This window comes from Vidua macroura, chromosome 14 (genome assembly GCF_024509145.1).
Source record: "Vidua macroura isolate BioBank_ID:100142 chromosome 14, ASM2450914v1, whole genome shotgun sequence".
Lineage (NCBI taxonomy): Eukaryota > Metazoa > Chordata > Aves > Passeriformes > Viduidae > Vidua > Vidua macroura.
In genome coordinates this window covers 17432539-17456170 of record NC_071584.1, presented here as the reverse complement: position 1 = coordinate 17456170, position 23632 = coordinate 17432539, and the positions used below count along the sequence as shown (strand labels likewise).

The window sequence follows — 23632 nt, the reverse complement described above, 5'->3', positions numbered from 1 at the left end:
ATAGTTCAAACTAAATTTTGAGAGCAGCATTGCTGCAGTAACAGCAGCTTGGTTCCCTTTCCTTGATTACCCTTGATCTCCTAGAGAGAAATGAAGCCAGCTTCATCAGGATTTCTCATGTCAATACATTTAAAAAAGAAAAGAGCAATAAAAGTCATGTATCTTGAAAGCAGTAATTAAGTAAATAATCACAATGAAGCAGAGCTCAGGAACTGGGCACATCTCCTACAACCCTGATGTGCACAGATAAGGCAGTACCCAGCTCGCCCAGAGATATTCCTCACCAAATTCTACTGGAATTCCAGCAGAGGGACCAGCTCGATTTCCAATCTGCACTAAGAGAATTGCTGTTTCACCAGGAATGGCATCTTTGAAGCAGGAGCTTCATGTTAAAGATTCCTGGCCCAACCAGAGTGACAGAGATTATTGGTACCAACCCACTCTGGATACACTGATACATTTCATGAAACAATTCACTGCTGAGGATATTTAAATGTTAGTAAATAATGTTCATTGCTGTAAGAACTGCCCTTTTAATTTGCTAAGGAGTTCGAAAAGGCATCATAACTTCTTGCTGGGTTACATTTACAAAATTGAGTGTCAACTTCCAAGTTTTGGGAGCTGTGATAGTTGAACATTCATCTGCAACACTGCAGGCACAGCATTAGCCAACGAGAGATTAATTAATTAAGTTGTTTACCAAAAGTAAGAAATAAAACAAGCATATTTTTGCTGCTGGCTTCACAAAAAGTGCAATCAGCATTTTCAGAGTGCAAGGTAGTCTCTCTTTGTGATTGTTTTTGGCTGGCTGACATTCTCTTGCCAACAATGTGTTATTGCTTGCTCTTTTTTTTCAACAATTATTAAACTGAAATAGCTGAAAGGCTTCTAAATAATATTCCAGCACTGTCTTAACTCAGGACTTGGAATTCCCCTGATTTTGTTTTATGAAGTCTATGTCTCCTCTTTACCCCTTTTTCCCCACACAGCACCTTGGTAGAGGGGCAGATGAGAAGCTGGATAATCTCAATTACAGGTGATGGCAGATGAGGTGAACTGGTACAAAGAACAACGTCTTTCACTTGAGATTTCTGCTCTTTATCTTTCTTGGAGAGCTCATTCCTGCTGGCCTGGACTGGTGCATTTGATGAATGGGTCAGCAGCAAGGGTCTGTGAGAGCAAGATGCACATCCCATCCCTCAAACCATAATGAAAATCTTTATGAGATTGGATTCATGCTTTGAGATGACCTAAGAATCTGTTCCTGCTTTTTTACATATTCCAATTCGGTTATCCAGCAACAGCATGAAGTGCCAGCACCAACAATTCCTGAAAGCTGGGAAGGTAACTCATGGGTGGTGTTACTTTACAGAGCTATTGAATATTAAATTAATTTTTAAAACCCCACAAAACAGCAGTAAGACAGACTTTTCTGATCATAAGTGCTCCACTAATTTTTTTTCAAGCAACACAGCTGCTGCCAAAAAAGCTGAAGTTTCATGGGTAGAAAAAATGATCTAAATTACCAGAAGTTCCTCAGTTCTATCTTTTTTTTTTTTTTTCCTTAATAGCATGTAATGAGAGCACAGAACTGAGCTACAAGAAATACATGTCTGTATCTGAGAGGAAAGGATGACATTACTTCTGTTTAATTACCTGCACCCATACTCACACCTCTGTGTTGCCAGAACTCACCATATTTACTCCAGGTGGGATCTTCTTTCTCTAAACCTCACTCCTGCAAACTTGCTACTAATGACTAATTGCAGAAAAAGTTGCAAAGTTCCCCTTGACATCTTGTGAGAAGGATCAAGGTGAGTCTCAAAAACTTCTACTAATTTTTTTCTACTAGTTTTCTATTAGTTTTTACTAATTTTTTTTATAATAGTTTTTTTTCCCTACTAATTGTAGAAAAAGTTGCAAAGTTCCCCTTGACATCTTGTGAGAAGGATCAAGGTGAGTCTCAAAAACTTCTCTCGTTAAAGCTGTTACAGAAGTTCCCCCACAAAACAGTTTGTTATAACAAAAAGAAGTATTTCAGAAGTTATTGGTGAGTCTTTAATAGAAATTTATTACCTCTAAAAGCTGTTGGTTGATGATTTAGTGACATGAACTGAAAATTATTCAGGAAAATCATTCACTTTCTTTGCTCAATCCATGTTGAGTTTGCTCAAGCTTGTGTTTCCTCAGCAAGGAAGGTATAAATTGATTGATATAAATGATATGTAGCAGGTGGAGATTCATTCTTTCATTCTTTCTTTTTCATGATGGACAAAGACCTAATTTTCTTTCAATTATTAAAAGCCAAGAATAACTATACCCAAAAGAAGGTGAAAAAGTACAACAAAAATATGTATCAACTGCTATGGTCTGGACAATGAAATCCAAGAAGATGATGAAGAATATACATAATCAGCACATAATTTATTGATTGCCCCTTCTCCAATGAAGGGCCATCAGCTAGTTTAAAAGTAAAATTACATACTAAAATAACAGCAGAGAGAGATAAAAATTACGAGGGTCATGCAAGGGGAAAAAGATGTATCTTCAGCAAAGATTTTTAAATGAGATGGAGAGTCAATGAGGCAGAGAAACATAGGAAAGCCCTTCCATGCCAGAAAGAATTGCAGAAAATCAGGTTCTTTTAGCATTAGCAGTGAAATGTGTAGTGGCAGCATGGAAAAGAAAAGGAAAAAAGCAACGCAGACACTCCTGAAATAAACTGCTAATCCTGCTTTTTAGAATGTCTATTAATTACATTAGCATAATGGAAAGGCCAAACCAAACCAGGAAAACAAAATAAATGACTTGTGCTAACAGATGTGCTCACAGGTTACACGACTGCAAACATGAGCTCAGATTGTGCAGAAGTCATGGACTGCATCCCCCAGCTCTCCCTGAGCCTTGCAAACCTCCTGCCCAAACCCCAATCCCTGCCCTGCTGCCTGCAGGGCACCTCCACAGCAAATTTTTGCTGCTACCAACGTCAGTGATGTCACTTCTGTCCCTGTGTCAGGGACCTGCACGTTCCTGGTCAGCGGGTCCAGCTGCTCCCACTCGGTGCACTCAGGGTCAAGGCAGGAAAAAAGGCAACAGGTGAAAGAAAAATGGCAAGTGCTTGACCACAGAAACAAAGTTCAAAGGATTTGCAGCAGTAGGCAGAAAGTTTAACATCAACGGGAGAAAACACAAAGGTCATTTTTTAACAGCATGAATAAATAAATAAAGGCTGGGAACGTTTTCTGGGTGTGGGATGAATTCCCCAGCAGCTCAATCTGTGAGCTGGGCCTGGATGTGCTCCTCAGGTACTGATGGAGATCAGCTGGAAGTGCAGGCTGGAATTTCCCAGCCCTGGTGACACAGGAGTGTGACATTCCCATTCTCTGGACAGAGAGACACAATTCTGTCTCTCAGGAGAAGCACAGAGAGAAGAAGAGAAAACAATCTTTATCTCTGCTGCTTTGTTTTCCCCATGTGGAATGTGGTGTGGAGATTGTTCACCTGCAGGGATTGCTGGGCTGGATTCTGGTGAAGGTTGTTTGGGGTCAGTGACCAGTGGGGTCCAGCTGTGGCTCGGGCTCAGCAGAGTCACGAGTTGGAGTTAGTTAGAGAGGGGAGTGAGAAGTGAGTGTGTAGAATAGTGTAGTATCTCTTTAAATAGAATATTAATGTCATATAGGATAGTTTTAATAAAGCAATCCTTCAGCCTTCTGATCTGGAGCCAGACATCAGCATTTCTTCCCTGAGCCGGGGTTTGCCACATTTTTTACTGTACAGGAGGGTTTCACACCTGGCCAGCATGGTCCTCTAACACACTTCTGTCTGCCCAAGTGTGCAGCCCATGAGCAATCCAGGCCCACAGGCTGCCCTTGCACTGCAGATTTACCCCACAGCGTGGAAAATTCCTTGTGGGAGACTCAGAATCATTCCTTAGAATACGGCATGATTTGTGTACCATGATGTAAACAGACTGTTCACCTCAATAATTATGTACACAAATAGTTATTCTGGGGTTCTAATACTTCAGTGAAATACAAACTTTTTAAGAAAAATTTTTCTGATGGTCTGTTTAGTGGCACATGTCTTCCACAAACATATTTCTCTAGAAAAACTTAGAGCGGGCAAGAAGGTTTAAACCTGGACCCTTAATGACTGGTTTGTATAAAATATATTAAAAATTTCACTATGCCTCCTGACCATGGCAACTTTCTGGTGCCAGCCCATTGCACCCCACCGATCTGTGAACTCTGGCACTGCTGAGGACACAGAACTGTCCAGGCCATCTCCACATGGAGTGGGAGAAACCTCCTCATCCAGTGCTCCATCCTGAGACACACAAGGCTCAGCCCCCCACAATTACACCCCACATGCTGCAGGTGAAATGCTAAATACTAAACAAGAATGAATTCTGTTTCTAGAGAACTTATTGTAGTGATTGAGAATATGGTACTGATTTATATATAACTTTTCATAACAATAACCTTGCAGATGTATTTGAAGAGCAGGCAATGACAATACCAAACTGAGCTGTTTTCAAATATTGCTTGAATGTTTTTCCTTTGATTGTCAAATGCAACAAAATAAAAAAAAAATATAAATTATTCAATTGTGAAATCGTATTTAAATCTAAGACTTTCTTTGGCTGTTAGAACACCTCAGCCCAAGCTGCAGAGCAGTTCCCCAGCCTGCACAATTTGGATTTAACTCAGCTGAAGCTGCTGTGAGCCTGCCCCAGCCCCGCTGTGGCTCTGAGAGCGTGGCCAGAGGGATGGCAGTGCAGGCCCAGGACTGCATTAGCCAGGCTGTGAGCAGCTGATGAGCTGTGCTGCTTCATTTCCAGCGAGATCTACTTGGAGATGATTGGGTTTCAATCCTTGACCTACAGAATTTTAAGCATCGCTTCACTCATATTAGAGATTTTGTATGTAGACAAAATACGGATTATGGATGACTTCTAAGTCAGCAGGAAACAAAAGTCCTTTACAGTCAAGATTATTTATTATACTGAAGATTTGTTTAACAACTTTTTTTTTTAAATCCTTCCCAACGCAACTGTAAATTAAGTTTAAAGTTGGTAGGACTTATTGTTGTTAAGTACATAAATAACTGCAGTGGGAATGTGTACCAGAATTTAAATATAGTCAGACACCAGCAGTTTCTCCTATGAATTCTTCTATCAGAAATAAAAAACTCCCATTTCTCATGTTCAGTCTACTCCTCTCTCCTGTTTCTTTCAGTGAACAGCTCATATCTTGTTTGTTGGAAAAAGCCTGAAAGAGAAACCTTAACATGATAAATTACCATTAGATTAAGGAGAAATTACAGCACCACAAGAAATCCACTGAATGGCTGAGGTTGGACAGGACCTCTGGAGATCATGTAAGCCCCATCCTCCCCTTTGAGAAAGAGTCACCTGGAGCAGATTTCCCAGGACAGTGTCCAGGTGAGCCTGGGGATGTGCAAGGATGGAGATTTCAGCCCAGGGAGCTCCAGTGCTCACCCATCCCTCCCAGCCAGCTGCAGCTGTGCTGCTGCCCAGCTCTCCTTGGGCAAACATTCCTTGCCCCAGGGCTCATTACTCAGTCAAACTAAAAATCAGCACTGAAAGGAGGCAAAACTGTTCATATTACAAAGAAGGAAGAGCCACGTTTATGCAGAAAAAAGCACATTGGTTTAGCTAATGAGCAATAAGAGAAAAACAGAGTATGGAGAGTGTTCTACCAGATCTCACCTGTGCTAAAAGCACTAACTCACTTCTAAACATCTGTCTGCCTCTGCACTACACCAAGAAAATGCAGATTTCTTGTGGAACATGTGGGAAAGAACACTATCCCTGCAACTCAGCCATCACTGCAGTCACTGTCTTCATCTTTGTCACCAGCTCTGACACTGTCCCATGACAGGAGAGCACAGACCCAGAACCTCTGCTCTGTCTTCTCAAAATCAGCCTTCAAAGTCAATCCTTGCTCTGCTCAGAACAATTAAAAAAATCCCTACAATTACAACTTCAGATGCATTTGTTAGCAACTGCTATCCAATGAGCATGCCCCAGGCATTTATTTTCCTTTCCCAGAAGGAAGTTCCTCAAGCACATAAATAAGGTAAACAAATGTTTTAGGCGACAGCAGAAAATCAAATTCACCCTTTGTTAATAACCACTGGGTTAAAATAACACCACTTTCTTTTTTTATTTCAAGTGTGAGTATTTACATGACAAAATAGGTCATTTAATTCCATGTACTTAAGTTGGATTGTGATCACAGTGCACTAACTTGTGGTTATCCTTACTGTGACATCCCTAAATCAGTGACAATGGAAAAGTGCTAAAAACACATCGTGCAAATGAACCAGGGAGGCTGCCCAACAGTCAGAAAGCAAGGTAAGCAAACCTGGCAATACTTAAATATCAAGTTCAAGTTTGCTGATAGACTGCCACGACTGCTCAAGAGGAAATCAAAATTAATATCAGAAAATACTATGCTAGGGTCAAGCAAGCATATTTGTAATAAAACTTATTTCTCGTGCATTTGTACAGACTAGTATTTGCATAGATGTTTCTGTATGCATGAATGTATATATGTATTTTTTAAATCTGATCTTTGATTTTAACCCCACAAAAAGAGAAATGGAAGGAAAACAGATTTCATTACAATGGAGGTCAAAAGAACCACCCTGCATTTATGATCTCTGCGTGGTATTTCAGATCAAGAGCTCCAAACTTTGTGTTTCACTTGGGAATGACACAGGCCCTGTTTGCTCCCTGTGCCTTGGTGCATTTATGAGCCAGAACTCCGTGCAGGAAAACAACCTGGGCTAGGAAAGGAACACCTTGGGGAGGAGGAGGAGGAACAGCAATTGGAGGTTGTCACAACTGTACCTCCAGTCCCTTCAGCTTTACACATGATTGTTGCAGCTTCAAGATTCCATGTTACATCTTTAATTGTGGGCATTTAGCAGACTGCCTCTTATTATTAAGATACTGCTGAATTTTATTGTCAATGTGGCCACAGGACAAGGCTAATAATTACCAGCACCAGAAGCAGCTTGTGGTTTTATATTACATTGAGGTAAATTACACTGGAATTAGAGTGGATTACTTTTATCAAATGGGGAATAAGCTGTTAATTAACTCCCTGCTGTAGCAATCTTTTTCTGAGCTTGCAACTGTTATTAGCTCTAGATTAAACTGTTGAATTAATTTCCCACTTACTTACTATTTCAAGAGTTTTTAATTTACCTGGCAGCAGTTTTAATGGGAAATTGTATTAGTGAGCATAAATTGTTTTTGGGAAGGGTAAACAGTTTGTGATAATGTTTATTAAGTCGTTTTGTTTGAGCAAAAATATAATTGCAGTTTTAATTAGTGCATGCTTGTTGGAGTATTAGGTTTGAGATTACATTATGGCATTCTGAGGAAACAATCGCCCAGGTAATCCCAGCATTTATGAGTGAGAGCAAAGGGAAAAGCTGGGTCAACACTGCCCGGCCCTGGGAGCGCACACAAACACACACAAACACTTAAATTCACCCAAACACACAAACACTCAAATTCACCCAAACACACACAAACACTCGAATTCACCCAAATTCACACAAACACACAAAGACTCGAATTCACCCAAATTCACCCAAACACACACAAACACTCAAATTCACCCAAATTCACACAAACACACACAAACATTCAAATTCACCCAAACACACAAACATTCAAATTCACCCATATTCACACAAACACTCAAATTCACCCAAATTCACCCAAACACACAATCACAAGGGCCCAGCAGGTTCAGAAAAGGGCCAGGTGGTCTCTGAGCTCTCTGCCCCCCCTGCTCAGCCTCACCACTGCTCTCCCCACTCACCAAGCCCTCCCTGTATTGCCCTCTCTGCCACACAAATTCCCTCCTCCTGAAGGATTTGTAGGAACTAGACATGGAAGACACAATTCAGCTGAAAAGTGACCTGGGAAAGGAAAGTTACCTGGGTCAACCCACAGCTCCATCTCCACGTGCTGAACCGTGCAACCCACTGGCTGCCAGGCTGAAAAGAGCATTTTCTGATCATGGTTGTGGCTAGAAAAGCATGATCTAGCCACACATATGGGTGTAAGCAACTCCATCACAACCTAAAAACAGCCATAAACACACAACCCAATTAACATTTGTTCCTGGGCTTTGTTTCCCTCCATCAGCACTTTTTTCCCATTCTGAGTTCGAGGTGTGGTCAATGTTAGAAACCATTAAATGTTCTTCAAAAAGTCTGTAATGGGCCTTTTTTATCCAAACATTAACATAAAAATGTTCAACTGAAGTTTATTCAATTAATTTTGGTTCTCAATTTATAAAGATTTTACTATTCATGCAAAGGAAAATGAGAATTAAGTTGCAATGTGCTGACATGGAGTGGAGTTTTACGGCCTTTTTAATACAGATGTAATTTTAAAAATAATAGGTTTAAAATAGTAAAAAACCAAAAACTAATAGTTTTGCTAAATTACCTTTTTATTACATGGTTTCAATTAGCATTCCCTCATCCTCCCACCCAACATGCAGATTGTTCTCTCGTTGCTCTGAAGGAAATTATGAGATGATAGAAGTACAGAAGATACTTCACCCAAATGTTAGAGCCTCAATTGAAAACACAAGTACACAGCAGTCCCAGAATGATTTGTTGCAGCAAATTCTATAAAAGTTAATAGTTCCTAAAGATGTGTATAACTTATGGAGCATGGTTCTTGCATATGGTAATAGATTATCCTCCTAAACTCATCAGTTATTACATTTAATATGCACTGTGCTAAAAATTACAAACAATAAAATGCTTTCATCCTGACTGTGGGTTTTCATGTCTTTGAAGCCACCAGGAAGCTGAGGTGGTTTTAGTTAAGGTATTACTCCACAGCATGAGGAAAGTGTTATACTACAGGTGCAGGGAAGATTTAATCCACATGTTGTGAGGTTACGTATGGATATAAACAGTGGATTAATCCTCGGGTCCCTTCACTTCTGACTCTCCCAGTCAGAAGAAAAATGGCCCAATTCTGAAATTGTATGGTTCCCTGTGCTGTCAACAGCCTCTATTTCATCTGCAGAAGGTTCTGTGAGACAGAGCCCAACTGATCAGCATTTCATCATCATTTATAACACTAAAGATCACAAAATATGTAGGAATATCCATACTGAGAGGAAGAGCAGAGGTCACTGCTGCAGACATAAATGAGCCCAGCCCCATAAAACCCACTCAGCCTTTCCTGCAGGACTGTCCCAACAGACCAACCTGAGCTCAGGCACCTCAGGGAATTCAAGGGAACAGCGTCATAGAGAAGAGACTCAAACCCTCTTCAAGAATGCTTTGAACACCTTGAATTTCAAGGTGTTCTAGTAAGATCAAATTTAATATCTCCTTGAGTACCTAAAGTATTAATTCTCTTCCCTGATCTAACGAGCAATTTTTAATGCTCAAGGTTCTGTAGCTAAAGTTCACATTTGGAAACTCCAAATATCTTCTCAATACCTTTTTAAATTATTCTCCTCTTAAGGCATAAATATTTTACCCTAACAAAATCAGCTTTATTTCCAGAAAGACTGTAATATAGTATGAAACACTGATATATAAATCCATAGGGCTTAAGATTTCCACAAAGAAATCTTTTTGTCACTTCACAGGCTGTATTCTCAAACAGGAAAGGACACTTATGGTAAAGAATGCTCAGAAAAAGGGAGCCTGTGACCACAACAGAGCAGAACTAGAACCCATTTCCAAACCCACCTTACTAAGGGATTCAATCCATGTAACTTTTAAACATCTCTTCTGTTGATATTTTTAAGAAAAAAGAGTAACCCAATTAGAGCAAATAACTGAAAGATTTCTTTGGACAATTTCCTATTTATCTATCAGCAGTATATACCATTTGTAGTATCTTTGTATCTTATACTCCACGATGGCATTCCCTAAAAAGGGTATTTGTCAAATATAAACCTGTCAGGCTACAGTAGATCTGTGTTAAGATTAGCTCTCCATTCCACACCAATCTGCCTGACATAACTATTACAGGGCAGAAGTTAAGAACATGAGCAGGTTCAATCACTCTGTCCAGAATACAAAACCAGAGCTGTTAGATGGAAAAGTTTTCGTTTCTTTTCTTAGAAACTTCATAGAAGAGAAACCTATTGAGAGATTTATGGCAATCTGTAGAGCTCGATTTGATATGATGGTTTTTAGGTACGTACAAACACACACACACAAATCAATGGAAATCAACACAGATTTTCCTACTAAGTCAGACAGCAATTTTATAGTCAGACAGCAATTTTATAGTTGTGATTCTTATGTCTAAAGGCAGCAAATTTTAGACAGATGTATGAAACAAAAGCTAATCACAGCTTAGAACTAGAGCTAAACCCAGCCATTCATTCACATGAGATACAAACACCAGTAAACACCTTGGATTTGAGGAGTCTTGAGCTTTGCAAACTTAATTTGTGTTTCATCAGGAAAAAAACCCAAAGTTCTTAAATCTGGAAAAAAAGAACTCTATTAAAATCACATAGATGCTACTAAAACTGAATTTAACAATACTGAGAAGCTGGGAATAAAGGGACCACGAACAATGTAAGAATGCTTAAAGAGGGTAACAGGAAAGAAAGTTTCAAATGTCTCAGCAGGTACACAAGCCCTGTCTGTGCCCCGTGTTTTAGGACTGTCCCCAGGTGGAATTTCAGGCGCAGGGAGAGGATGCATGGAAGGGCACGTTCTCTGAGGAGCTGCAGGAGAGTTTCCCCCTCTCCAGGACAGCTGGGGATCAGCACAGGCAGGAAGGGCTCCCGCGACAGGCGGTGACAGCAGCCCCAGCCCTGTTGTGTCTGAGGCAGGTACGCTGTAAAATTTCAATGATGCCTTTAAATTCTAATGGTTTCAAGCTGCTGTGAACTTCTGCAGCCATCAAAAATAATCTGTCATGGGACTAAGGGGTATGAACATCATGTCAGAGCCACTCTGCTGTTAGATTTATTGGAGGGTAAAGCATGTCATTTATGCATCAACTCACAGGAGAAAAAAGCAATCCCTATGAAGTCAATCTAATAATAGACTGGAAAGCAATGATTACTGTTTCATGTGCAGCAGCTATTTGTAGCAGAAGTTGGCCTAATTCAGCAGGCCTTGCCTGTCAGAGCTCTGGGATTAGCAAGTGTTTAGATGAAAATCTATCGGGAAACATCAGGAAATGTTTTAATGAAGAACAAAAGTCTTCATTGTTACATTTAATATTTGCTGAAACTTTTCCATTTGCACCACTACGCTTCTAAAAAGCTTACTGGAAGTGACATCCCAAATAGAATACAAATGTTGAGGGACTGCAACTTCAAATTATCTTCCACAGTTCTCTTCAATTTCACTGCAAAAATCTGCTCTCACTCTTCTCCTGTGGGCGGAATGCCCTGAAATTGAGTGCAAGATTTTTTAAAGACATGACTAATAATCATGGCCTCACTGTACTACACGCATTTTCCACCATCTAAATATTTCATATCTATTGAGTAATCAACCTCGTCAGTCCCCACGTGGCATAATCCAACTGCTGACATCATTCTGGGGAGTGGAAGCAGGATGACTGACGGCTGCCAGTCAAACCCAGACACACAGAAATGGCACAATGGGAACAGGGCATCAGAAGATGCCAAGTGAGTCCCCAGCCCATCCCTGTGCCAGGAGCCAGGCACTTGGGAATGCCTTTAACATTCTCACTTTTTCAAACTATTAAGAAAAAAAAAAAAAAATCTCAAATCCCTTAATTAGGTTCAAGTTCCAATGTTAACTAACCCCGGGAAAGAGGCTGCCTTTCATCTTCCTTCATCCATTAAGTAAAATTAAAACTAACCCAGAGAAGATACTTCAATTCCCTTTCACTTAAAGACATTGTTCATCATAGAACACAATGAATGTCTCAAGCTGAGAAACCAAGGCATTCCTATCCAAAGGAAAAATCAGGAGTTAATCTGATTAATACATACATTGCATAGCTAATTGTCTCCAGTGAAATTCCCAGCAAAGAATGAAAAAGAAATAGACAAAGTAAGACATTCCAGTGAGTGGAGGAGGCATTGAGGGAATGTTTAGCTACACCACAAGTTCACACCCTCTACCAGAAAATGACCCAACCAGCAGGAAAGCATCAGCAGCTCCTGGTATTTCTTCTGAATGTGCAGAAATGGACAAACACAGACTGCTCCACCTGAAGTAAATACTGACATGGTTACAAGTCTGGACTGGCAAGATCAGTGTCAACCTACTCCATCTCATCAATTTAACTCATGAATCTTCAGAGCCCCAGTTAAACCAACATCAACCAACACTGTGTCCCTTCTGCACTTCAGAAGAACCTTCATTTTTAATCTGAGATTTAATATAAAAACTAAGAGGAAATTATTGCATTTTATTCCAACTGCTTGATGAAATTGATCTTGATAACTACTCCTTTTAGACACAGGATAACTCCTTTTACACAAACTGAATTTATTTTATTTTGTAAAATAAACATGCATAAAGATGAAAAAAATTAAAGGTGAGGCTGAAACAATTTGAAGTTTCTTTAGCACATTATAAAAGGGATAGTTATGGATGCTTCGTATTTGTGAAAAATCATTTCACCACAATATTTAACATCTCCCCCAATCACAGCTGAATGGCATCGCAGAAAATCCATTGCAAAATTTCCATTTATAACTTCACAGATGTGTAATGGCCCACTTTGATGATGCAGAAGATGCAAGTATTGCAGATGTATTACTGGCTATCACCTAGCAAAAAAATACATGAGTGATAACTCATGTTAGATGTCACAGTTCACCCACTATTTGGGCTCCAAGCCCAGTCTGTTTTCTTGAGCTGTGGAACACGAAAACAGAAAATAAATTCACTACCAAGACCAGCTAGTTCCTCAATTAACACACTACCTAATCATCTTAGCCTTGAACAACATGCATGTAGCAAATCCCAAAACTAAGCCATCTTTTACAGTCTCCTAGACTATTTTGATTTCAGTACCATTTTCACTGTATCAGCACAGAGGTCCTGCAGGGCTATCACACAAATACAGCTTTGGACCAGAATCTGAACATCTCTCTGACCATTCCTCCTCAAATTCCCAATCCTGATCCCTGGCAGACAACCCTCGGATCTCGAGAGCTGTGCTGAACTTCCAGGGATGAGATTTCTCTCTCATCCCAATCCTCCTCTTTCTGCAGTTGGCACAGACAGGGCTGGCTTGAGCACAGGAAACTGACCCAAAGTAACCCCAGGATTTACTGCTTCCTCCTTCTATTTGTATCTCTCCTTCTTTTTATTGCCTGGAAATAAACACTAACTTGAAAGGAAAAGGAAAACTATCATGGAGCAGTTTCTAGGACGGCTCTGCTTCTCCAACCAGGAGCTGGGTGCAGAGGATTTTGGAGTGGGCCATGGTGTGGGAATTGCTCAGCTAATTGAGGGCAACCTCAAGGTTGTCAAATTGTGGTGCAGACATCAAAGTCCAGGGCAAAAAAATAAAAAAGGAAAGGTGGTCATATGATGCAAGGAAAAATGGAGATCAGGAGAGACACAACAGAAAGGGAAGGATGTGTCCGTATCAATGGGCAAAAAAAAAAACCCTCTTCCTGGGATATTTTCCTGAGGGCAATCTACAGTGAAAATGTCCCATAAATGAACACAAATTCTCAACAGGATTAGGGCTTATGTTTAGCTAATGTAGACTGATAAGCTACTCTGAAGAAATATTATCTGTAATTAAAATTTGTAATGAACCAAGTTCCAAAACAGGAAGGCCAAAACAATTAATGGTGCATTTCCTTGACGTTTAATAGATTTGAGTAAGAGATTCTGCTGACAAGTTTTCAGTAATCTAACCCAGCTACCAACACAAAATAGCCTTCTGAAGCTTTGTAGTGACTTATCCAATGTACTTCAGGGAAAAAAAAAACTTGATATCAATACATCCATATATTACACAGGACTCCACAGGGCAAGGAAAGTACAAATCCACCAGGGCAGAGCCCTCCAAATTGCCACTGCGAGATGGCCAACTTTTCTGGGTCAGCTGAATTTGAAAAATAGGGTGTTCTTAGCCCACATAACCTATTGACTTCCACACCTAACAAAATGGAGAGGCTCTTTCAAGTGCCTCCTGGATTTAGCAGCTGTTGCTCTGACACTGTCAGCAACGCATCCATCTTCATCACAGTATGAGCCTTTCAACTTCCCTTTCTTCCTCCTTCCTTCCACCCATCAGCTCCGAGCTCTGTGTGAGCAGGAGTTCAGGCAATCTCCCTGCTCTCTCCTGCATGATGCCTCTTTGTTTCAGCATCTGATGCATGAACATCTCCCAGTTTTTGTCCTATATTTGGATGCCTATGGGAGGTGCCTTCAGGCTGGTTTTGCTTTGCTGTTCTGAAGCACTCTGCTGCAGCAACTCCCCTGTAACTTGCCTTGCCCATCACCACAGGCACTTTGCTTTTTATCCTCATTATTCTTTTTGATTTTTCTTTGCTTGAAATAAAAGCCTCCATATGTTTTGCTCTTCTTTTATTGGGAGATGTTAATGCTGTGTACCAGAGGGCACAGTCAGATGAGGGACTGCCATTTGGACAGAATTATACACCCAATTACTGCCTAGGGTATATCACCTGTATGAGTGCTTTCAGCACATCTCAGCTCTGTTTCTGGCAGAATTGAAGGCAATATTTTACTGCTGGAAAACAATATTCAGTTCTTTCCAAAGGAGTATTTTTTCTGTCAAAGTCATTCAAATTACCTCGTACTTAATGGCCTACAATTCACTGTAGATATATTTCTAGTTCTTAAAAATGTGACCCATCTGAATTGTAAGTGCTTTTAAAACAAGAGCTCAGCCATATGCACTTTTAGTTAATTTAAAACCATATTCAAACTCTTCTCCTCATTTGAGTTCTTAACTGAAGAAGTGAATTATTACTTTAAATGTATAGATCATAACAGATCACGAGTTCCTTAAAAGGAAACCAGTCCTGTTTCACCAGCAAGGCATGAGGAGGCTGCACATCTGAAACAGCTTTGGTGAGCTGGGTAATTCACATTCACCGAGTGGATTAGCTGGAATAAGCATAATAAATGAAAGGGAATAAAATAAAAAACTATTTCACACTAAGGGAAGGCTTGACTTATAGGAAGTGGCAGCTCTGATGGCCCAAGGCATAGAATTAGTTTTGCCACAAGATAATTTGACTGATTCACTCGAGTGGCCAGAAAAGGACATTTTCTGCCTGATTTCAGTGTAATGAAGTCACCTGCTCTGTGACTGCCAGGGCCAAACCAAGCACAGCACCAGGACCAGGACCAGGCTTCTTGCTCGTGTCAGACCCAGCTACAGCTGCACATTTGCCTTTTTTCAAGTGAAACCATACAAGCACCATGAAAATTACCTGTTCCATTCACTCCCCTATATACAGAGAGCTTGAGGCTACTGCTGGGATGTTCTCTCAGTTCTGCTGCTTATCCCAGCAAAGAGCCTGTGCTTTGCTTCTTTTGTAACAAAGGAGGTGACAAAGGCAAAGACAGAAAAAATAAAGTCATTCCAAGGGACTAGAAATATATATGACATTTTTTCTTAATTAGGAATGATAATGGAATTACTTATGAACAATTACAGCAGATTTTACATTAAAATTACGAAACATCCATTAAATTTAATTTTCCTCCTCACACATCTTCTATAAAAAGACTGTAATATACAGGCAGAGATTTGGGAACACATTTAAACAACTTGCATGACATGATGTCAGTTTTATTCCTGCTTTGCTGAACTGAGGTCAGACTGGTAAATGTAATATATGTGCTCATCTTTAGGCATATGCCCAGTTTCACTGGTTATTATTTACAGCTAACCTTTCAGGGTAATGACTGTATACTGCATGTCAAAGGAACAAAATGTTATACTGCTATTGAAGAGAATATTTTCTTCCTTTTTGCAAATATTAGATTGAGACTGCCCCAGTAAGGAGAGACAATCCACTCAGAAATATTATTATTATTAAAGCACATCCAATCAATATGCAAATGCAAGAAAGAGTAATTAAGCATTTTAGTTTTTACAACTGTTCAATAGTAAAAACAAAGACATAATGTACATCAAAATGATTTATCATTTTACAACTAATTTTCTACTTGACATATGTTAGTGCATGATTCATCTACATTTTTCAGAATCAAAGTCCATGATCTGGGAAACTAATTCTGTTAATAGAATGAAAAGGTGACCTTGCTTAATTTAATAAGTCTGTGTGGAAATACTCTTTCAACATGTTAAAGAATTACAAAAAGGTTATCATAGCTTGCTTTCATGGGAGAGTACTCTACCTTTTCCAGCTCATTTCTCAGGCCTTTACTGTAATTCATTAGATTACATAAAAACAATGTAGATCATTATATTTTAATAAAGGCTTTCTTTTCCTAATAAAATATCTGTCATTTATATTCAGACATGTATTATATAAAATGCTTCTCTTTCTGAAGTGCAGCTTTTCACATTCAAGTCACAGGAGGTTGGTAGCTGGAGGAATTTCTAATTTTTTACAAAGGATTTTCAGCATGAATTTGGTTTCTAGATTGAATCCTCCAGAACTGCAGCCCTACATTTGTCTTTCAGAGAGGTACAACCCAGGATCAGCAAGAGCAGCTGCCACCAGCAAAGCCAGAGGCCTCTCTGTTCAGCAGAGAGTGGTGCACAATAAATATTACACTCATTAATCTGCTTGTTTTGCTTTACACCAATTAATGTCCCCTGTGAAAAAACAGTTTATACAACTAAACTATACAACCATGCAACCTTCATAAAACTGTGCAACTAAAATAGTTTATACAACACAAGCACACTTCCAGTGAAATCCTACTAGAACCTCACTTAATGAGAGTGATCAGGCAATCCATCTATTTCAGTTGGTTTTGCTTCCAAATAAAAACGTGCACCTCCTCAGACTGCTCAGAAAGAGATGTTTCCTGTTCATCACAAATTCTAATTTGTTGCCAGCCCTTGGCATCACGTTTTACTGCTTGGGGAGGGCTGAGGGAAGAGAACATTGTTCCTGTGCAGGAGGAGAACCCACTCCAGCCGAGGTGTGGTCCTGGGATCAGGCACTGACTGCATTTGCAACTTTGCAAAGAATCCCTACAGAACCTGTTCTCCAAAACTCTGTGGGAAGTAGGAAAACACTTGTGTTTAAGACACCAAGTAATCCAAGCCAAATCAGTGGGATTATTTGTTTGCTGATCTTACATCACACTGAAGCATTTCCTTCATGTAGGACTCCAGGACTGTGGGACAAGGACCAGAGCACAAACACATTTAAAATCACAATGAAAGCACTCAACACCTGACCAGAAGTATGGAACCACCTGGATTTAAGTGCACTTCTTGTTTATATTTAACCCAGTGAGATTTGTTCTCTCCTTTTTGCAGCACGACTTCACCAGCGTTGTTACACCAAGAATTTTGCCAAAATGCAGCTTTATAAAGCTCTCCTTTAGGAAACCACACTACTCCAATCTAATGCAGATCTGAATGCTGCATTTCAAGAGAATATTATTTATGTAAATATAGCAGCCTTTAGCATTGCAAGTAGATGATGGATCAGTATTTTTCTGCAACCAGAGGTGTATTATCCTTCCAGATAAAATTGTACCTACTGAGTTTTAGGTCACAGAATTAAGAATTTGATAACTTGAGTTTAACAAGTCTTTGAAATACTGCTGGATACACAAAGTGCAGTCAGCGTGGGAATCTTACACAAACACAATGAGATGCATTTAACTACACTTGTTTGTGATCTGGTAACTATTTGTAACTTTATCACAGTTACTGTAAAGGAAAATAAAACCTAAAAAACCAATTCAATTATAATATTGTTATTGCCAAAACGGTCCTCCAGAAAACAGGGAGTGCTGAAGGCAAATCCCTCACACCTCCTGATGCTATTTATGACATCTAGGCACTTCTTAACAATTCCTTCAAAGAGTTAAAGAAGGTTTCAAAGTCGGCTGAAGACAAGACAGAGAGAAGCAGACAGGCCTCATGGTCACTCCAGACCTGAGTGCCATGAGACAGGAGAGTACCAGAGAAGCTGCTAGAAAAGAATGCCACGGATGCTAGAAACAGAGAGATGCAAACTTACTGGTTTTGCTAACTCTGTGACACTTCAGCCAGCTTTTTCAAATGCTTCCCTTCCATCTGCAAATCCAGGCAAGCTCAGTGCAGCCCTACCCTGAGTGTCAGGATGATACAGGCTTAACTCTCTCTGTGTGACCACCCTGGTTGAACTTTGTTTTTTCCTAAAGATGTAGGAACTCAGTAGAATTAATTTTCAAAAAAACATTTCTACAAATGCATAAAAATTGAAGTATATTGCTGCGTTTCACACTTCTCGGACAGCAATTAGTAGCTGAGGCTAAGTGTAAATTAAATTTACAACAAGGTTAACCATTCAGCAAAATCTCAACAGCTTTAGCTATTCATTTGTCAAAAACGTAATGTCCCACCCGACAGAGCAGACACTGAAAATGGATCCTTGAAGAAAGATAATATTAAAAGAGAAAAGGAAAGAGAGGAACTGAGTGACTCATAGTCACCAAGTATAGTTCTCAGATTATCAGAACTCTACTGAATGGCTGTATTAAAAGAGTAATGATATGATCCTGCATTCCTCATTCACTCCAATTCAGGCTCCCTTCAGCACAGAAATCTGCTGGCATGAGATGGGTGGTACTCAATCATGCTGCACACATGGTCTTTAATTTTAAAATCCAGTTAAATAGATGTTCTAACATCATTTTTTATCTAAGAACATTTCATGATAAAATGAAAGAGCGCACATGTAACTTATTTGTCAGCTTTACTGTGCAGTGGATAACTTTCCTATGTTACTCACACGAGCTTTCATTTCCCAAATCTATCTGCATTCATTATGACAGTAAAAATGAAGAGTTGCTAAAGAGACGTATGCATTTTTATTATTGTTTGAAAAAATAGATCTTTCCACAGTCCTTTGAGCTTCTGAGTGTGTGATTTGTATAAAATATTTCTCATTTTGGGGACACAGCAGATGGAGTGCAGGGCACTGTGGGATATGCCATTTATCACAATGACAGTGCGTAGGTAGCACTGATCCTCTCACCACAGGGGGAAGCTCGAGCTGCAAATGTGGAGCAGCATTAAAAGCCCGACGAGTGGAGTTTGGCAACACTTGTACTACTCATTAACTTAATCATATTAATTTATTAGCCATATATATCAAAGTAATTCACTACTGAATTGTCACCAAGAACAATTTATAAACTGTTAACGTTCCCCATAGGCAGAGGAGTGTTGTGGCATCCTTAATCAGTGTGTTTGCCTTTGATTAAAAATAATAATTTCTACCAAGCCAGGTAATGCCAACAGTGACAAAGTCCTGCATATGTTTCTCATTATAAATGGAACTTTCAAATGTCACGTATGACAACAGGAAAAAAAAAAGAAAAAAAAAAACCAAGGAAAAAAAAAGGTAATTGTAAACAGCAAAATGAGCCACAGAAATGGGATGTAAACACACAGAAATGTTCAGTTAAATTAACAAGTGAGGAGAGGGTCCGTGGGATTGCTGGCAGCAGGAGCTGCCACAGGCTGTGCTGGCTGATGTGTGCCCACCTTGACAAACACAACTGGGCACCAGAGACCCCAAAAGCCTCCAGCCTCCTTCACCCCTCTAGCAGGAGATATCACATCAAAATGCCCAAAGACTGCAGTAAATCCTGTTTTATCCTCCCTTTTCTGCATAAAGACCAAGTGGCTGCTGCTGTCGCTGCTGAACTGAAGGAACACATGAAGTTACCAGATCCTGTGAGCTGCTCTCTTTGAGTCCCACAATGATGGGACTTGGTTCAGCTATTAAAATATTAACTCCACTGAATTATTAATTACCTGAAACTATTAAGTTCACAACAGATTCTTTTAACTATTAATAAGACAAAACTGCTCTGAAAAAAGTATTTGTATCTGTACAAATGAGTCAATATTTTAAACACTGCATTCTTAAAAGCTCTAGACAAAGTGTCTATTTTAGCTGCTTATGAAAAAAAAGAAGAATCATTTCAAGAGGGGTGAAACTAACGTAGCTGATAATGAAAATAGCAGTTTATCTTACACATCAGAAATGCAGGTGGTTTGCTTCTGTCTGAGTACCCACTTGAAAATGACTTTTTTCCTCTTCTCATGTTTCCCCACCAGCCAGGCTTCCTGCCATCCCTTGTGCTGAGCCCTCAGCAGCTCCCAGCCCTAAATCCTCACTCTGATCCCTCTGCTGACCTCCCAGCTGTCTCCTGCCAGCCCTGCCAGGCTGCCACAGCTCCGGGCAGCACAGCCCAGAAAAAGCCAACAGGGATGTTCCAAACAGGCTCGTGCCCATCAGCCTGACCCTGCCAGGATTGCCAGCTCCAGCTGCAGGACACAGCCCATGGGCACTCACAGAGATCCCACCCTACTGCCCCCAAAACTGCCCCACACAGCTGCTGCGTGCTCTCTACCACCATCTCACTAAGTTATACAGACAGGATGATTTTCTCCACGAGCCACCCTCTCCAATACCTTGAAGACAAAATGAAGCAGCCCCCCAAATGTTTTTATTGAAATAATAGCAGCTATTCTAGACTGAGCAGAAAAAAAACTGCAATGAAGGCAGAGTGGTTTTCCAACCTTTTCTGAGGACAACCTAAATGAGGGGTAGGAGGGCTGGAGTTGCACAAATAACTTTCAAAAGATCCAACCACTCTTTCAGCTTCATTCCATATGAACAGTTTGTTGAACCATTGGCTTCAATCATGTAACAGATTTCAGCTTCTCCTCACAAAGCAAACTAACACTTCAGACCCCAAAACTTCCTTGAGAATCTATTCCATGGATAAGTCTCAGCTGTCTTGTTAAGATACACTGATGATAAAGACTTGTGCATTAATAGGAGATAAAACCTTTTTTTTGTTCATGTCACTTCATCTCATGGCATTGTTTGAAGGGCTGAGCCTTTGATGACCATCCCTCTGTGACACACGGGATTTTAGCTTTGCCCTCACAGCAGGCACCAGGCTGATTCCCACATTTCCTACACCAATACAAAAAGGAAAACACTTTCTCCTAAGTTAACATAAAATGGACTGTGCTTAACATCAGCTCTTGGAGGATGCAGTCAGGGCACAGCTCCTGTGCTGCCTCCTCAGGGGTGTGCATCCCACACACAGCACCTCATCCTTCTCAGGCACAGCAATAACCCAGATGTAACCCAAATATTCCCATTCCCCACGGTGGAAAGTACCTACAAACATTTAAAAAGGTCGAGGCTTCACTTGCAGCTCCTTCACATGCTACTTAGGTCTAAGAGTAGATGGAGCTCGCTGGGCCAAGAGGTCAAAAAAATCCCCTCCACACTGGGAAATGCAGTGTGCCTAATTTAACTACCTGTTTATTATGTGAAAATGACCATGTAAACCGAGCTGACACAAACCAAATGGGTGATGAAAATAACAGCACATTTCAAGGAGTGGAAACACAGATGGCTCGTCTGAGTCTGCAGGAAGTTACTAATCATCACTCTGTAATACCCCCTCCAGACAGAGCTGCCAGCTCTGCAGCCACAACTGCGACTTCTCGAGACCCATCCATCTAACCAAGAGCCAGCCTGGACGCCCCTGCCTCCACTTTGCCTTGACAGCAGCCTGAAGAGGAGGTAAAAATGAAAAAATGCTATGCTGGATGAATCATGCTGCATTTGCTGATGGGGAGTCTGTTACTAAATTGAAGAAAACAACTAAGCTGGACACAGCAAATGAGGGAGCCACGTAAGAAGAGTGATTTTTATTTTTTTTTTTTAATTAGAATAATGTAGGCAGACTAACATTAACATCTGCATATCTGTGCTGTAGGAAGAATGGGCAAGATCAGACACAAGGATTATCAAGGACAAGAAGACATGCAGAGGAAATGCTTCAGGCAATTACACTGCAGTTAGAGGGGACAGTTAACCAAGGAAGTCCTCAAGCTGTAAAAACTCTGTCCTGCCTCCCTATCAGCCTCTGGAAGGGATGGATCCAACTCTCCCATGCTGCAAAATCTCCTCAGTCCTGGTCCTGTTCCCCTCCCACAGCCACCCAAACATCCACATGGGAGCTGGGAGCAGCTTTTATTCCAGTCTATTGTCCACCATTTGGAAATCTGGAAGAAAAACCTCTGTTCTGTGACAAGTGTTACAACTCATTTTGTTCTTATTTCAGCCAGAGGAAAGAATCCAATCCCGAAGTACTGCAGGCACCCAGAGCAAGGCAATCAGTAATTTGAGTGTGAAGAGGTACAGATGAAGCTAATGGGGGCTTCTGCTCCATCCAGAGCACAACAGCTCAGATCCCCAAGGAGTTTACAAGAGGCTCTTCTGGCACCTTTGCTTGCCCAGCAGCTCTTCCCTGTCCTTTCCTTAGGAACAAGATCAGCCCCAGGAGCCCTGGGGAGCTGTGGCCCTGAGTGACAGGGCTCAGGAGCTGTCCTGCTGGCCTTGGGGCCACCTCAGCCCCGGGGACCCTCTCTGTCTGCAGCCCCTGGTGACACCACCGCGCTCTGAAATGGGCACTTCCCCCCTCCAAGCTGCTCCCAAAGCCCCGTCAGCTGCTCCAGGCACATTGTCTGGGGCTCCCCAAGGTTTTCCCAGGGTCAGGGAGGTGGCTGCCCCGACAGACACCCCCGAGACACACCTCCCCCCGTGTTCTAAATACAGGGGATGGAGCCCACTCACACTTCAGGCTCCAGACAACTCCCAGCAGCCTGGAAATTCAACTTAATAATCTTCTACTCAAACTGTGTGCGACTCAAAATATCTGTGAGACACAGAATGTGTCTGTGGTGCTTCGCTGTGCATCCCCAGCACGCCGCATCCTAAAATATTTCCCAGTCTGAAGCAACACGGCAGTCTGTGTGATCTGGTGTCCTATTTGCAAACACACACACACACAGCAGAAAAGTAACATGGAATATTCTGGATTTCAGAGAACTGATCAATGCAAGAGGCTCTTGTGCTTTCCTGTCTACCAGTGGTAACATAAACAAGAATCCATGGGATTCCTGAGCTGAGAACACAACAGAGATACTAAAAAGCCCCTCATTTATAAACTACAGGAGGGAAATCACAGTTCTGGATCCCCGTCACAAACAGGAGCAGTGCACGAAGCTGCAGCAGCCCAATGGTGGCTCTGGCCAAGCCCTTTCATACTTCCTTAGCTGCTATAAATACTGTTTAGGAATGTTCTTTCCCCCCTTCCAAGGGGAGGCTCCCTGGGACATCCTTGGGACACCTGGAGCTGCAGGGGAGTTAAAGCTCTCACTGTGTCCCTTGGTTGCAGTGCACAGGTTCTGCAAGCAGAGTGATCCGTGAGGTCAGGAGAGATGGCACTCTACTCCCAGCAAGGATCTTTGTTAATTCTGCTTGTCCTAGTAGATATTCTATGACTCTATACTCTCCTAACACTTCACTATGTTTGGTTATTAGGGAGTTACAGTTTATTTAGGCTGGACTTTGACAGCAATCCTAAAACTGCT

At 40.9% G+C, this 23632-nt stretch overlaps 1 protein-coding gene across 4 annotated transcripts in view; it reads right to left on the bottom strand.

Annotated features, from left to right (window-relative positions):
* Window positions 1–23632, bottom strand: part of DACH2 (dachshund family transcription factor 2) — a 247527-nt gene that overhangs the window by 101017 nt on the left and 122878 nt on the right. The gene's annotated exons all lie outside the window — the stretch shown is intronic.